This window comes from Sciurus carolinensis, chromosome 6, assembly GCF_902686445.1.
Source record: "Sciurus carolinensis chromosome 6, mSciCar1.2, whole genome shotgun sequence".
NCBI classification, from domain to species: Eukaryota; Metazoa; Chordata; class Mammalia; order Rodentia; family Sciuridae; genus Sciurus; species Sciurus carolinensis.
The window spans coordinates 149,518,426-149,536,022 of record NC_062218.1 but is presented as its reverse complement, the minus strand read 5'-3'; positions in this window follow the sequence as shown (position 1 = coordinate 149,536,022).

The following is a 17,597-nucleotide window of genomic DNA, read 5'->3' as shown; positions in this document are numbered from 1 at the left end:
CTTTCCACGGGGCGATCCAAGACGGCGGACTAGAGGGTGACTGCATCTCTAGTCGCTCCAGATCCCAGGACTCAAGAAGGGGAGGCATTGAGAGACTTGGACAAAAATAGAGTCACGGGGTGAGTCTCCCCCACTGGGCGAAACTTGGCCTGGGTGGCAGGCACAGATAGGGGTGGCTTATCAGAGCAGGGCAGGGCAGCTAGAGTCTTCCCCAGGTAGCCTTCCACACTCTGGCGGTGGGCTCCTCACACACGGCCAGCTGCACGGGGCAAGCCCCCAGTGAGAGCCTTTCCGCACAGAGCCAGCTCCAAACCCTGGAACCAGTAGGGGGCTAGGGGCAGTTTTTCGGAAGCACTGCATTATCAAGTTCCTCCAAGACTTCAGGCTACTGAAGGCTGGGAGGTGATAAACTGGAAATCTACAGGGACACTATAAGCCAATAGAGGAAATCTGCAATATCTCAGAGTCCCACTGACATCTGACCAATATGAGAAAACAAGGGAAGAAAATGTCCCAAACAAACCTACATACTATATCAATAAAACCCAATGACACCACAGCAGAAGAAATGTCAGAAATGGAGTTCAGAATGTACATAATCAAAACAATCAGAGAAGCAAACGAGGAGATGAAAAAGCAAATGCAGGCATTGAAGGAGGAGATGAAAGAGCAAACGCATGCATTAGATGATCGCATCAAACAACAGTTAAAAGGCCAAATACAGGAAGCAAGAGATCATTTCAATAAAGAGTTAGAGATACTGAAAAAAAAAAATCCTTGAAATGAAGGAAACAATAAACCAAATTAAAAACTCCATAGAAAGCATAACCAATAGGATAGAACTGCTGGAAGACAGAACCTCAGACATTGAAGACAAAATATTTAATCTTGAAAACAAAGTTGACCAAACAGAGAAGATGGTAAGAAATCTTGAACAGAATCTACAAGAATTATGGGATATCATGAAAAGGCCAAATTTAAGAATCATTGGGATTGAGGAAGGCTTAGAGAAACAAACCAAAGCAATGAACAATCTATTCAATGAAATAATATCAGAAAATTTCCCAAATCTGAAGAATGAAATGGAAAACTAAGTACAAGAGGCTTATAGGACTCCGAATATACAAAATTACAACCGACCCACACCAAGGCACATTATTATGAAAATACCTAACATACAAAATAAAGACAGAATTTTAAAGGCCGCGAGAGAAAAGAATCAAATTACATTCGGGGGAAACCAATAAGAATATCAGCAGATATTTTATTCCAGACCCTAAAAGCTAGAAGGGCCTGGAACAACGTTTACCAAGCCCTGAAAGAAAACAGATGCCAACCAAGAATCTTATACCCAGAAAAACTTACTTTCAGATTTGATGACAAAATAAGATCCTTCCATGATAAACAAAAGCTAAAGGAATTTACAAAAAGAAAGCCGGCATTACAGAACATTCTCAGCAAAATATTCCATGAGGAAGAGATGAAAAAAAATGATGCAAATCAGCAACAGGAGGAACTAGTCTAAAGGAATAGCCAAAAAAAAGGAGAAACCAAATCATGTCAAAAAACAAAAATGAGTCAAATGACTGGGAATGCAAATCATATCACAATAATAACCCTGAATGTTAATGGCCTGAACTCATCAATCAAAAGACATAGACTGGCAGATTGGATTAAAAAGAAAAATCCAACAATATGCTGCCTGCAAGAAACTCATCTCATAGAAAGAGATACCCATAGACTAAAGGTGAAAGGATGGGAAAAAACATACCATGCACACAGACACAGCAAAAAAGCTGGAGTATCCATCCTCATTTCAGATAATGTGGACTTCAAGCCAATGTTAGTCAGAAGGGATAAAGAAGGACATTACATGCTGCTTAAGGGAAGCATAAATCAGCAAGACATAACAATCATAAATATCTATGCCCCAAACAGTGGCTCATCCACGTACGTCAAACAAATCCTTCTCAATTCCAGAAATCAAATAGACCACAACACAATAATACTAGGCGATTTTAACACACCTCTCTCACCACTGGATAGATCTTCCAAACAAAAATTGAATTAAGAAACCATAGACCTCAATAACCCAATCAACAATTTAGACTTAACAGATGTATATAGAATATACCATCCAACAAAGAACGAATACACTTTCTTCTCAGCAGCACATGAATCCTTCTCTAAAATAGACCATATTTTATGCCACAAAGCTACTGTTAGCAAATACAAGAAGATAGAGATACTACCTTGTACTCTATCAGATCATAATGGATTGAAATTAGAAATAAATGACAGAATAAAAAACAGAAACTTCTCCAATACCTGGAGATTAAATAATACACTATTATATGATGAATGGATAACAGAAGACATCAGGAGGGAAATAAAAAAAATTCTTAGAAGTAAACGAGAACAAAGACACATCATATCAAAATCTCTGGGACACTATGAAAGCAGTACTTAGAGGAAGATTTATTTCATGGGGTGCATTCAACAAAAGAAGTAGAAAACAACAAATAAACGAGTTAACACTACAGCTCAAAGCCCTAGAAAAAGAAGAGCAGACCAATACCAAAAGTAGTAGAAGACAAGAAATAGTTAAAATCAGAGCCGAAATTAACGAAATTGAAACAAAAGAAACAATCGGAAAAATTAACAGAATAAATAGTTGGTTCTTTGAAAAAATAAACAAAATTGATAAACCCTTAGCCACACTAACAAAGAGAAAGAGGGAGAAAACTCAAATTACTAAAATCCGGAATGAACAAGAAAACATCACAACAGACACGACTGAAATACAAAACATAATTAGAAGTTATTTCGAAAATCTATACTCCAACAAAACAGAAAACCTCGAAGACATCAACAAATTTCTAGAGGCATATGAATTACCTATCTGAACGAGGAGGACATACACAATTTAAATAAATCAATTTCAAGCAATGAAATAGAAGAGGTCATCAAAAGTCTACCAACAAAGAAAAGTCCGGGACCAGATGGGTTCTCAGCCGAGTTCTACAAACCTTTAAAGAAGAGCTCATTCCAATACTCCTCAAAGTATTCCATGAAATAGAAGAGGAAGGAACCCTCCCAAACTCGTTCTATGAAGCCAATATCACCCTGATACCTAAACCAGACAGAGACACATCGAGGAAAGAAAATTTCAGACCAATATCCTTAATGAACATCGACGCAAAAATTCTCAACAAAATTTTAGCAAATCGCATACAAATATATATTAAAAAGATAGTGCACCACGAACAAGTGGGTTTTATCCCAGGGATGCAAGGTTGGTTCAACATTTGGAAATCAATAAATGTCATTCACCATATCAACAGACTTAAAGTTAAGAATCACATGATTATTTCAATAGATGCAGAAAAAGCATTTGATAAAATACAGCATCCCTTCATACTCAAAACACTAGAAAAAATTGGGGTAGTGGGAACATTCCTTAACATTATAAAGGCCATCTACGCTAAGCCCATGGCCGATATCATTCTAAATGGTGAAAAACTGAAAGCCTTCCCCCTAAAAACTGGAACAAGGCAGGGATGCCCTCTTTCACCACTTCTATTCAACATCATCCTTGAGACTCTAGCCAGAGCAATTAGACAAACCAAAGAAATTAAAGGGATACGAATTGGAAAAGAAGAACTCAAACTATCCCTGTTCACTGATGACATGATTATATATTTAGAGGAACCTGGAAATTCCACCAGAAAACTTTTAGAACTCATAAGTGAATTCAGTAAAGTAGCAGGTTACAAGATCAATGCTCATAAATCCAATGCATTTTTATACATAAGTGATGAATCTACAGAAAGAGAAATGAGGAAAACTACCCCATTCACAATAGCATCGAAAAAAATAAAATACTTGGGAATCAATCTCACAAAAGAGGTGAAAGACCTCTACAATGAGAACTACAGAACACTAAAGAAAGAAATTCAAGAAAACCTTAGAAGATGGAAATATCTCCCATGTTTTTGGATAGGAAGAATTAATGTTGTCAAAATGGCTATACTACCTAAAGTGCTATACAGATTCAATGCAATTCCAATTAAAATCTCAATGACGTACCTTGCAGAAATAGAGCAAGCAATTATGAAATTCATCTGGAAGAATAAAAAACCTAGAATAGCTAAAGCAATCCTCAGAAGCAAGAGCGAAGCAGGGGGTATCGCAATACCAGATCTTCAACTCTACTACAAAGCAATAGTAACAAAAACGGCATGGTATTGGTACCAAAATAGACAGGTAGATCAATGGTACAGAATAGAGGACATGGACACAAACCCAAATAAATACAATTTTCTCATACTAGACAAAGGGTCCAAAAATATGCAATGGAGAAAAGATTGCCTCTTCAACAAATTGTGCTGGGAAAACTGGAAAACCATATGCAACAGAATGAAATTAAACCCCTATCTCTCACCATGCACAAAACTCAACTCAAAATGGATCAAGGACCTCAGAATCAGACCAGAGACCCTGCATCTTATAGAAGAAAAAGTAGGTCTAAATCTTCAACTTGTTGGCTTAGGATCAGACTTCCTTAACAGGACTCCCATAGCACAAGAAATAAAAGCAAGAATCAACAACTGGGATAGATTCAAACTAAAAAGCTTTCTCTCAGCAAAGGAAACTATCAGCAATGTGAAGAGAGAGCCTACAGAGTGGGAGAATATCTTTGCCACTCATACTTCAGATAGAGCGCTAATTTCCAGAATCTATAAAGAACTCAAAAAACTCTACACCAAGAATACAAATAATACAATCATCAAATGGGCTAAGGAAATGAACAGACACTTCACAGAAGAAGATGTACAAGCAATCAACAGATATATGAAAAAATGTTCAACATCTCTAGTAATAAGGGAAATGCAAATCAAAACTACCCTAAGATTTCATCTCACCCCAATTAGAATGATGATTATCAAGAACACAAGCCACAATAGATGTTGGCGAGGATGTGGTGAAAAAGGAACACTCATACATTGCTGGTGGGGTTGCAAATTAGTGCAGCCACTCTGGAAAGCAGTATGGAGATTCCTCAGAAAGCTTGGAATGGAACCACCATTTGACCCAGCTATCCTACTCCTTGGCCTATACCCAAAGGACTTAAAATCAGCATACTACAGAGATACAGCCACAACAATGTTCATTGCTGCTCAATTCACCATAGCCAGATTGTGGAACCAACCTAGATGCCCTTCAGTTGATGAATGGATAAAGAAACTGTGCCATATATATACAATGGAATATTACTCCGCAATGAAGAATGATAAAATTATGGCATTTGCAGGTAAATGGATGAAATTGGAGAATATCATGCTAAGTGAGATAAGCCAATCTCAAAAAACTAAAGGACAAATGATCTTGCTGATAAGCAGATGAGGACATATAATGGGGGTGGGTGGGGTTAGCATTAGGGTTAGGGTTAGGTTTAGGGTTAGGGATAAGGAGTGTGGTAAGAATGAAGGAAAGAAGGACTGTATAGAGGGAAAAGAGGGGTGTGAGGGGTGGGGGGGAAGGGAAAAAAAATAATGAATCAAACATCATTGCCCTATGTAAATGTATGATTACACAAATAGTATGCCTTGACTCCATGTACAAATAGAAAAACAACATGTATCCCATTTGTATACAATAATAAGAAAAATAAATAAATAAATAAAATTTTAAAAATCAATAGCTAAATAAAAATAATTTTAAAATAATACATTTTTAAGTACATTTATGTAGAGGATCTGTGAGGTAGTTCAGGATACTCCCAATCATTTTATAAGTTGTTATTTATGATTTTTATGGTTGTTATTTAGAACTTGAACTCAGGATTTAAAGGCCCCTGTGTTCAGATTCCCAGGTCTGCTACTTTGTAGTCATGAACCTCACTACCGTCCACAATGAGGAAGACAAAGGCACCATCAAAGAGCTCTGCTGTATAAATCCCTGAAAACACACTTGAAGAAACACTTAATATGGATCCTGACCTGGATCAAAACTGCATGCAGGTGTATGTGTCCCCCCGCGATGTTCTGCTACACCCTCCTGCTTCTGTTGGTTTGTCTTTCTCTGCCTTCTGTGTGAACCCCGTTTTGTTACTGCCACATTCATCGATCGTCCTCTTATCAACTCACAAATGTCCTTTGAATGCCCAACACATGTACAAATTTTTGCACATGTGGAATTTTCTGGGAGCTGAGTCTTTCTTTTTTTTTTTTTTTTTTTTTTTTTTTGGTATCAGGCTTTGAATTCAGGGGTACTCGACCACAGAGCCACATCCCCAGTCCAGTATTTTATTTAGAGACGGGATCTCACTGAGTTGCTTAGCGCTTCGCTTTTACCGAGGCTGATTTTGAACTCACGATCCTCCTGCCTTATCCTCCTGAGCCACAGGGATTGCAGGCATGCACCACTGCACCCAGCCTGGAAGCTGAGTCTTGAAGTCTAAAATATTTGTTCTTAAGAGACAGACCTGAAATGGGAATCGGCTAAGCTTTGGGGGAAGATGACTTCACAAATGGATCGAAATTGAGATGAAAATTTCACTTCACCATCAGACAAACATTAGACTAAATGTAACTCAAATTGAGTTAATGTTCTTTGAGACCAACTTGGCACAAATTGTGTACCAGATAACAATACTTATATGCTTCTGAAGCTGGAATTGTGTAATTCTAGTTTATATATACTCAGAATTAAAGAAAGGAAGTAACAGTGAACCTGTAAAAGAACAGAGTAACTCAAAATTATGGCATTTGCAGGCAAATGGATGAAATTGGAGAATATCATGCTAAGTGAGATAAGCCAATCTCAAAAAACTAAAGGACGAATGATCTCGCTGATAAGCGGATGATGACACATAAGGGGGAGTGGGAGGGGGCAAGAATGGAGGAAGGAGGGACTGTATAGAGGGAAAAGAGTGGTGGGAGGGGTGGGGGGAAGAAAAAAATAACAGAATGAATCAAAAACTATTACCCTAGGTAAATGTATGATTACAAAAACGATATGCCTCTACTTCATGTACAGAGAAACAAGATGTATCCCATTTGTTTACAATAAAAATGAATTAAAAAAAAGCAACAGAGTAACTCTACCTCTCTCCAAGTAAATTCCAGACTTTTATATCATCAAAGTAATTTGAGTAATTTTGATATAATAAAAGTAAACAAGGGTCTTCCCATTGAACCTTATAATGTGCTTTGTAAATCTCCAACATTAGTGTAGAGTATGTGAGTGCTTTTCATATCCTGAGGAACTCTTTTAATTTCTTTGGAGCATATTTCAATGCTGGGGATGGTCTGCAGAGCCCTCTTTGGAAATTGTTGCAGTCACTCTTTCTTTCTTCCTAGCTGTAATATTTTGGAACAGAAATAATAGCAAGACTCTTAGCTTGCTACCCATGCCAGCAAAGGAGAAGGTACAGCAGTATGCTAATATCCATTAGCTTCTTTGCCTCATTATGCAGTGACTTCCAGGTTTTGATTAATGGAAGCATTATTAGAAGCAGCGGCACTTGGTTCTTTCTCACACCGACAGCACATTACTCCTAAAGGTGGATGCATTAATCTTTCTTACTTTGTTTACTTTTGTTCTCCTTCTTCTTTATAAATAGCTATCAATACCATTTCTGGAATGCTTTTCATTTGGACAAATTTGGCCACCAGAAAATATCCTCCAGTAGAAAGGGATCTAGGATAAGAAGTACATATGGCTCCTCCATCTCTGGTTTTCATGAACTTCTGCAATTGTAAGACCATATTTCAATATCACTATTCCAAGTCTGTTTTTTAAAGAGATAAACTTACTCAACTTGGAAAGCAAGGAAATAAGTATACATAACTGTTACTGGGAAGTTTCCTGGACAAAACAGGAAAAGGCAAAATAATTAAGTTAAAGGCGGGGAGGGCAACAGCAAACTCTGACTTTGGGAAAAAGGAACTTTCTTCTCATGAGCAAACAGAAACTTGTGACTGTTGGGCTGAGGAGAAGCAGGTGTTGCTGGAGATCAGGGAAGGTAAGATCTGAGGGAAACCTTAAAACAACCCAAACCAAGCTACTCAAAGAATGAACAATCTAAGATTCTTTGGCATGATAAGGAAGAATGCCTGGGATCACTCAAATGGTCAATGAAAGACCCAGGGGTAGAGTTTGTTCTCCTAATGCACAATGAGTTGCTCATTGTGACTGCTTTCCTTGCAGTCATTCAAAAGGATTTGCTGATCCTACTGCTCACCTTGAATTGTTTCCACCACATTCTTTCTCCGCATGTCGTCATCGCAGTCCATCCAACAATGCTTATCTCCAACCGAAGACTCACCCTCGACATACCAGTACTTTCCTTCAAGCCATCCTCAAGTCCTGTTGGCTCAGCCTGCAAGTAAGCCCATCAAAATACAGTTATCTGTGCTGGTGACACCAAGTCACATCTTCCTTGGACTGGTTTTCACTTATTTCCCTGATCCCATGCTCCATCCTGGGAATCTCTAATTCATATAAAATTGGAGTGATAGTTTTAAGATGGTCAACATTTTTAAAAACTCTCCCAGAAAAAAAAGCGGGGGAGGGGGAGTTTTACTGTTTTATTCTTTGCTGATTTCCCTGGCATAAATTCTCCCATTAGCCTGGTTTTAGACTACCACCACTGGAAGTATAGTTGGGAAGAAAGGAGCCAACGCCACTGTCATACGCTGGTATGAGCCAGCAATAGCACGCTGTCTGTGGACAGAGCTCTTCAGTTGTAAATTGCAAGAAATTGGATTCAGATATAAGTTAAAATGAGAAAGAGAGAGTTTGTTTTCTGGTTCATATAAGTGAAAAACTGGGGAGAGGGCTACTTCCTGGCATTTGCAAATTTAGGTGTGCAAATGTCATGTTAGAAATCTTGTTTCGTTCCTCCATTTATTCACAAATAATTGCTAAATACTCACTTGTGTTGGGTCCTATTCTGAGTGCTAAGTGCACAGAGGTAAGATGGGCACTTTATGAAGTTCCAATCCAGTGTTAATCAGTAAATGTAAAGGATGAGAAGTAGTGGTAAGGACTGGGAGGAAAATAAGACTAAGGAAAAAGGAGTTTGGGGGTAATTTTAGAGCAGACTCTAACAGCTAGGGAGGTCATGGAGGTGACAAAAAAAATAGGAGGTTCCCCATATAAATACCCTGGAAAGCATAGCCCTGTAGAGGGAGCAGCAAGGGTATAGGAGCTGAGACTGGAGCAAACTTGCATGTTGAGAAGTGTCAAGACATTCTCTGTGGTTGGGGCCACGTGGGTGAAAAGGAAAGTGGAAAGGAGAGGGAGAGGAGAGAAGGAACTTACGTATAGACCCTATAGCCAAGGTAAGTCATTCAGATTTTATTACAAAACTACTGAAGGATTTGAGCTGTAAAGTACCATGACTTCATTTTTATTTTCAAATCACTCGCCCATTAGATGAAGAGTGTTGTCTGCAGGAAGCAGGACACTCTGAGAAACAGGGACCTAGTTAGTGGGTGATGTCAATAATCTGAGTGAGAGATATGTGCAACGGTGGAGAGAGGTAGATGATCTGTGACCCACATAACTTAATGACAGGTGATGAAAGAGAAAAAGGAGAGTCACTATTGACTCTGATGTTCTGAGATCCAGACAGAAGAAAATATCCATGCATGTATGTTTTGAGATTCACAGACTTCTCAGGAGAGAAGTCTGGGCTGAAGATAAAAACATGGCAATTATTTGTGAGTGGAAAGATAGTTGTAAAGCCTTGGGTAATAAAGGGGATCCAGAAGAGAATATGGCCAGGAAAATAAGAAAGAAACGAGTGACCACCACTGAAAATCAGCTGTCCTCAGAGTCCACTGAAGTCTGTCTGTCAAGCACACGGGAGTAGTGAACAGTGCCCAATGCTCCTGAGGCACTGGGTCAGAGGAGACCCTGGCAGGAGCAATTTCAGTGGGAAGATGAAGTCAGAGTCCTGATGGGTGAGGGTTAAACAGGAAAGGAAGAGGGACAGGGAGCATAGAAAACACTTCTGAAGGGTCAGGCCCAGTAGTGCACACCTGTAATCCCAGCTACTCAGGAGATTGAGATAGGAGGATCACAAGTTCAAGGTCAGCCTGGGCAACCTAGTGAGACCCTTTCTCAAAATACATTAAAAAGGACAGGTGATCTCACACAGAGGGAGAGTGGTTGCCTAACATGCATGAGGCCCTGGGCAGGAATGTCTTTAAATCGAAAGAAATCAGAGAAAGTTTATAAAATAGTAGTAATAACACAGCGGACAGGAGAATACTGGTAGTGCAGGAGAACAAAGAGTATATGAAGGTGCAATCTCTCAATAGCAGGTGCCATGATTTGGAATCCGGTGTGCTCAGGCAGGGGTTGATATTACAAAGGAGCAGAGCAGATCACTCTTGTGATGCAGGGAAGAACACTATATGGCTACAGAAGCTAGGCTTTTGATAGGTTGGCTGGTAGAAACATGAGGAGTGCTCATCTGATTCCCTCTCTTTTCACAGTGAAATAAAAATCCCAGTCATCAGATGTGAATGAATGGGAAGGAAAATGTACTGGAAGCTTGAACAGAAAGGAGAGAGTTTTAAGCGGACTTAAAACTCAGAAATTAAGAGAGTAGGCTGAAAGGGAAAATATGCTAGAATTGCTAGGCACTGCCAAGCGCTCACTCAAGACCATAAGTCACGTTTCTGGAGCCTGGCTTCATTCTCTGGCACATGCAATCTTGCTTGTGCCAAGATGACTACCTGCTTCTCTTGGCTTCTATCCTACCACCTGAGCAAGACCAGTGGGAAAAAAGGCCTATCACCCAACAGGTCCAAAAGCAGTCTGAGTGAGCTTCACGTATTGGACTTCAGCCCTTGCTGAGGCTTGATCTCATTGCTGTGGTCAGGGGTTTACTGTGCTGTCATGCTTCCTTCCAAGGAGCCTGGAGTTGGGCTGAATTCAGCCCATTCATATGAGGGTAAAATGAGGAACAGGGGTTTACCCAAGAAACCCATAGTGTATGTTACCATATGAAGGAGAAATAGAAGGTGTTCAGGTAAAACAACTCATATCCACCACGGTGCAGTACCAGCATATTCACTTGCTAAAAAAAATTTGCAGGGGAGAGTTAGGCATCACAAATGTCTTCTGCACATCATTTCAATTCTAATAGTCTTTAATTTCCTAGCCTTGAAACTCCCAGACTGGAGTTTCACATATGGCTGAGGAAGGGAATGATCCCACAATGGTGGATAAATTCACTGATCCTGATTTTCAACAATCCTCACCAGCAATACCTACTCAGTGCATTTTCTGCCTGCTGCTGATATGCATGCTTTCTGTAGCACTGTCTTATGTTGCTTCAAAAGCATTCTTTTCTTGAAGATTTTTCTTTTTTTTAATTAATTATTTTTTTAAATTTTTGTAGACTGCATTTTGATTTGTTGTACACAAATGGGGTACATCATTTCATTTCGATGGCTGTACACATTGTAGATTCATACCATTCATGTAATCATACATGTATATAGGGTAGTGATGTCTGTCTCATTCCACCATTTTTCATACCCCACTCCCTCTCATTTCCTTCTACATAATCTAAAGTTCCTCAATTCTGCTCTCACGCCCCACTCCCCCACCCCCATTATATATCATCATCCACTTATCAGGGAAAACATTCGGTCTTTGGTTTTTCAGGATTGGCTTATTTCACTTAGCATGATATTCTCCAATTCCATCCATTTATTTGCAAATGCCATAATATTATTCTTTATTTTGGTTGAATAATATTCCATTGTGTATATATACCACAGTTTCTTTATCTATTCATCTGCTGAAGGGCATCTAGGTTGGTTCCACAATCTAGCTATTGTGACTTGAGCTGCTGTAGACATTGATAAAAGGGCCAAGGAACTGGCCAGACACATTATAGAAGAAGATATACAGGCAATTAATAAATATATGAAAAAGTGTTCAACATCTCTAGTAATCAGAGAAATGCAAATTAAAACAACTCTAAGATTACATCTTACTCCAAATTGAATGGCTATTATCAAGAACACAAAAAATAATAGATGTTGGTGTGGATGTGGGGAAAAAGGCACACTTTTACATTGCTGGTGGAGTTGCAAATTGGTCAACCATTCTGGAAAGTAGTGAGGAGATTTCTCAGAAAACTTGGAATGGACCCACCTTTTGACTCTGTTATCCCACTCCTCCGTTTATACCCAAAGGACTTAAAATTAGCATACTACAGTAACAGAGCCACATAAATGTTTGTAGCAGCTCTTGAAGATTTTTCTACACCTGTTATTTTTCACTGAAAAGAGTTTCTAGTATTTAAAAAAAAAAATCAGTTTTGTTGTTAGCACATTCTGTATCATCACCCCTCTAAAACTCTTTGGTTTTTATTTAATTGTAACTGTATATGTGTTATAAAATGTTTCCTTCTAACAGTTTTGTCGTGAATGGATAGCCTCAGTAGCCATGCATTCACGGAAGTTGCTATGGTAATAATACAAAATTATTTCAAATCACAAGGCTTCCCTGAAACTATGTGTACTGGGTTTGGAAATAACATGGCTAAAAATCCTGTATTTCAGTTAAGAAAGTCCCAGATAAGCGGAGACTTAATATGGTAAAACCAAACAAAAAAGCAAAAATACCGTCTACTGCCTTACAAAAATTTGAGATACCATCAGAAGTTCAAAGCAGTGCCTGTAAGGGTTTAATAAGTAAGTGATTATCATATGAGACTCAAATATATATATCCACTAACCTTCTCACACTTCTTGAGTTTGCACAGTGGTATTGTGCTTGCTTCTTACTCCTGCTCCCTAGATCAGCTCAGGATATATTTATTCAGTGAAACGAGAGCTCCCGGTTGCCCAGCTTCACTGCAGGACACAGGGGAGAGGAGCCTCCTTGACTCAAGCTCCTCTGTCAGCAAGCAGTTTTGAACTTGACCTCAATAGCCAGAGTAGACAGAGGCATTTTTGATCCCAAAGAGGCTTTGCTCCAGTGCTGCCTCAAACGCCCCCCATCTCTCTTTTCCTCTTAAACAATACAAGAGACCTCATCGGTCTCCTTGGAGAGTCCATGTGAGGAGGTCATTCTCCCTCCAAGGCACCTCACTTCAATCCCATCTCTGGTCTTTCACAGAAGAAGGAAAGTACTTTCAACTTGAGGATTTAAAAGAAAACTTGAACCTAAAAGTTTTCCCCACTGAGGCAACTAAGATGATTCCCTCCATCCCCATCTTAACTAAAATTTCAAGCCTTTCCTCCCATCCTAGACAGAAATTATAACAAAAAGGCTTTATGTGTGCATTGGGAGGTACCATTTGGATATTCAGTTGGACAAAATTTGAAAAATGAGTTTTGATTAGGGTGCTCTATGATGAAGAAATAAGGAAACATTTTCCTGACAAATAAAAATTAAGGATTGACATTATGAGTCTCTGTTAATCTGTGTCTTAATAAGTGACTCCCAGTCAACTGGTCCTTCTTTGTTTTTGGGACTAGTAGTAGGAAAATGTCCTCTGAATCATTATTCCTCCTCTACCTGTTGGTGATGAATTTTTAATGACTCTCATATACCAGGAGACTTTCTTAAGTTCTTGCTTTCCACTCTCCATGGGTGTGATGGTTGATTTCAGTATATCTGCTAGATGGATCACAGATATTTGATTGAACATTATCCAGTGTGTTTATGAGGATGATTTTGGACAACCTTAACATCTGAATCAGCAGACTGAGTACAGCTGATTTTCCTCTCCAACTTGGTGGGCCTCATTGATCCCTTGAAGGACTGAGTAAAACAAAAAGCAGAGAAAAGAGAATTGCCTCTCTCTGCCTGATGGGCTTTTAGCTGTGACTTTGTTCTTCTGTTTCCTTTGGACTCAGACTTGGACTGAAATTTACATCATCAGATCTGGTTCTCAAACCTTCATACTCAGCTGGGAGTTATCCCATTGGTGACCCTGGACTGCTCAATCTCTAAAACTGCATAACCCAATTATATACAAATAAGTAGGTAGATATCCCAATAGTTCTGTCTCTCTGGAGAACCCAATTACTACAATGATCGCTGCTCTAGTATTGAGCTTGCCTATGGAAACCTCATCGGAAGTAGAGCACTTACAGATTTATTGAGCACCTACTCTTTGTCAAGCTGTAAGGGAATATGGCCATAGAAAACGTAGCTTCATCCATAAGGAGCAGAGAGTCAATTTCAATACCATATTAAATAACAGAAAGAAGACACTTTGTGGGCACTGAGAAAGAGACTCTGAGCATCTTACCTAGGCTGGGTAGAGAGCAGGGATATGGGAAAAGTCTTTGTAATAGAAAGGAACTTGAGGTAGACCGTGAAGTTAGCTACAATTTCAATAAGTCAGGAGGGCTTTGGAGAGATTAAGAATCTAAGGAAGAGCCTTGGAGATGATAAAGAAAATATTGAAAACTGCAGAGAGAAACTCCTGATTTCATGATATAATATTGGGTACGAATTATTAAACACTTGGTAAGTACCAGGTGTTGGTATAGCTCTATGCACACATTATCTCACTTACTCGGTAGGCAAACTACAACATTTAGGAAGAACTAGGTGGCAAGTAGCAGAAAATTCAACTCTAGCAGATTTTATAATAAAATATTTATGGGTTTCTATAATTCCACTGTTCAGAGGTGTATCTTGGGGTTTGAGAAGATTGATTGACTTTGAAAGAGCATGGGGAAGGGAACCAGAAGTTCCCTTCCTCTATAATGATAACACATCCTATTCTGGTCAATTTTAAACACCCTGCCTGGTTTTATACCCTGACTCTTCCACTGATTAGTTTAAAAAAAAAAAAAAAAAAAAAAAAAAAAGAGCTAACTTTTTAACTTTTCACTCAAAATAAAAAGAAGAAAGATAAAACCTACCTGACAGGGTGGCTATGAGAAGTCAATTCACAAAAAGTACTTTTAAAGTTTTCTAGAACAAAATAAGCTAAAAAATAAATATTAGGAGCTACTTAGTCTACTTACTCAGAAGCCCTGGTTATATCTCAAACCAGAAGTATTTTTTTCCTGACCCAGAAAAATAAGTGAAATTTCCTATCATCTGAAATTCTAAAAAGCTAGAAACTTCTATGGACTGCCACATCTCTTCATGAGAATTATCATGCCTAAGAAGAACCCAGAAAAACATCAGAAAATTGCAGGATTGGTGAATTACTCTTGAGAAAAGATCCTATTATTTTCACCATGATTATGTTGTTAAATACAATCTCTTTAAGTTTTGGTGTAAATACATTCTTATAAAGTTCTGGTGCCTATGAACAGAAAACTAGCATTGTAGTCACTTTCTAGATGTGTGAGGCTTGTTCAAGATGGTTTATGGTACCTCAGTTTCCTCCTGTTCATAGGGAGCTCATCTAGAAAACCTGAGATATCCCCTCCAATGGTTATATACTATGGCCTTACTAATTGATTATGTGTACTATGTATAAGAATTAGAGACTTTGTGTAATTATATCTTTTCATAATTCAGCAAACATTCAGAACTACATATAGATGTAGAGACAACTGTTATAAGAGTCAGGTATGCATCATTGAATAAGAAAGTCTGAAGCAGGGTTTTGTAGGACTCACAGACTCTATGAAGAGTGGGGCCAACAAGTACTCCAGACTGTGAGCTGAGTGGAAAGTTCATAGAAAATTAGTAGAGTCAGAGAATGTCTAGTTCTACCACCAGAGTTTAGGAATAGGTAAAATTCAAGGAAAAGACTTTAGTGAGTTTAAATAATGAAAAGATAATAGTCTATTGAAAATGGGAGCCTGCAATGGGCTCCCTTTCTTAGTGGTGAAAAATCTATTCTGATAAAAATTCTCTTTTCTTTGTTCATTAGGACAAAGACATTTGTAAAGGGCTGCTTCAGTCACCTGCTTTTTTCTTCCCTATTAGACCTGTCTGGGCCACTTGGCAATAATTTGCACTCCATTAGTATTTAAGAATATTTTAATCCTACCCCTGGTTGATATGTAGATTCTATATAATTTTGATTTAGATGATATATTAAAACTGAAAATGAAGGATCCAAGTCATGATTTAGTTATCAAGCCCAATCCTTCAGTACTTACCAACCAGTGCTGAAGATCAGAAGATACCAAGGGTGAAATGGAAAACTAGGAAAAAGCACATAAAAATGAACATCTCTGAACTGATGGAAAAGATTTCTACCAGAATGCCATGGCAATCTTACTAAACTCAGGGTTTATAGGATATGGGTGGTTAGGGTGGTTATGGAGGTGTCTTAAAAGTGAACCAGACTATGTATGTCAGAAACATGTTACGACTTCATTCATTCATATATCCACAAGTAGCAACAGAGCACGCCAGCCGTGGGTCAAAGGATGAACTGTCAGGGGTCACAACACAGCACATGACAGACAAGGTTCCTACTCTCAGGGAATTTAAATTCAGTGAGAAAACAGAAAAAAGAAAGAAACAAGAAAGAAAATAGTTACATATTGTGATTCAAGATTTGGCAGAATATTTACAGGTCTTTGTCACAGAGAACAACAAAGATCTGCTTAGACTGTGTGGTACCCTGCCAAAGGGACATCCTATTGTCACTAATAGAGTTACTGTCCAGGACAGTTAATGGCAAAGGAAAGATGAGATTTCAGATCACTTTCCTCACAACTACTGGTGTAACAGTCAGGTGTCAGCCTTTGTGTTTGTACCCAAAACTTCACTAACTTTTGCTCCCTTGACAGAAGGGAATTTCTTTTAGAAGGGAATTTCACAGTTGTCCACTTTCTAAATAGGACCCTGCATCTCATGTATCATCATTCTGATGTTTTAAAGGATTAGTCTTGTTATGGTTTGGTTCTGGAATGTCCCTCAGAAGCTCATGTGTTGAAGGCTTGGTCTCCAATATAGCTGGTGTTTTGGGGAAGTTATTGGATCAAGAAGGCTCTGATCTTATCAGTGTATGAATCCATTGATGGGTTCATACTGGAATGGACTATTGGGAGGTAGTGGAAACTGCAGGAGGTAGAAACTAGTTAGAGAAACTAGTTAAAGGAACTAGGTCCCTAGGGTGTACCCTGCAAGGAACTATCTTGCCCCTACCCTCTTCTCACCCTTCCTCTTTCCTGGGTGCCATGAGATGAGCAAATTTGCTCCACTGCAGTACCCACCCCACCATAATGTCCTGCTTAGCTTCAGAATCAGAGCAATGGAGCCAGTCAACCACAGACTGAAGTCTGTGAAACTGTGAGCCCAAATAAATATTTTAAATTATTGATCTTGGGTATTTTGTCACAGCAAAGAAAAGTCAACTAACACAATCCCAATGAGCAAAAATCACCCTACATGCTTGACATTCTAAGAGACTTGGGTTTTGGTCCCTCAGTCTGAACGATCTTGCAATTGTTTTGTCACATTGACTTATCATAAGGGTGACAGAATAAAACGACTTTCCCAGGGGCGTCCAGCCTAACTCTAAGCTTATAAAAATTCAGAGAAAAGATTGTTCTCTGAGTACTAAGCAAAGAGCTTTCTGAGATTAGTCAGTGGGGAGGAAAAGAAGAATGATGAGGTCCAATATGAGG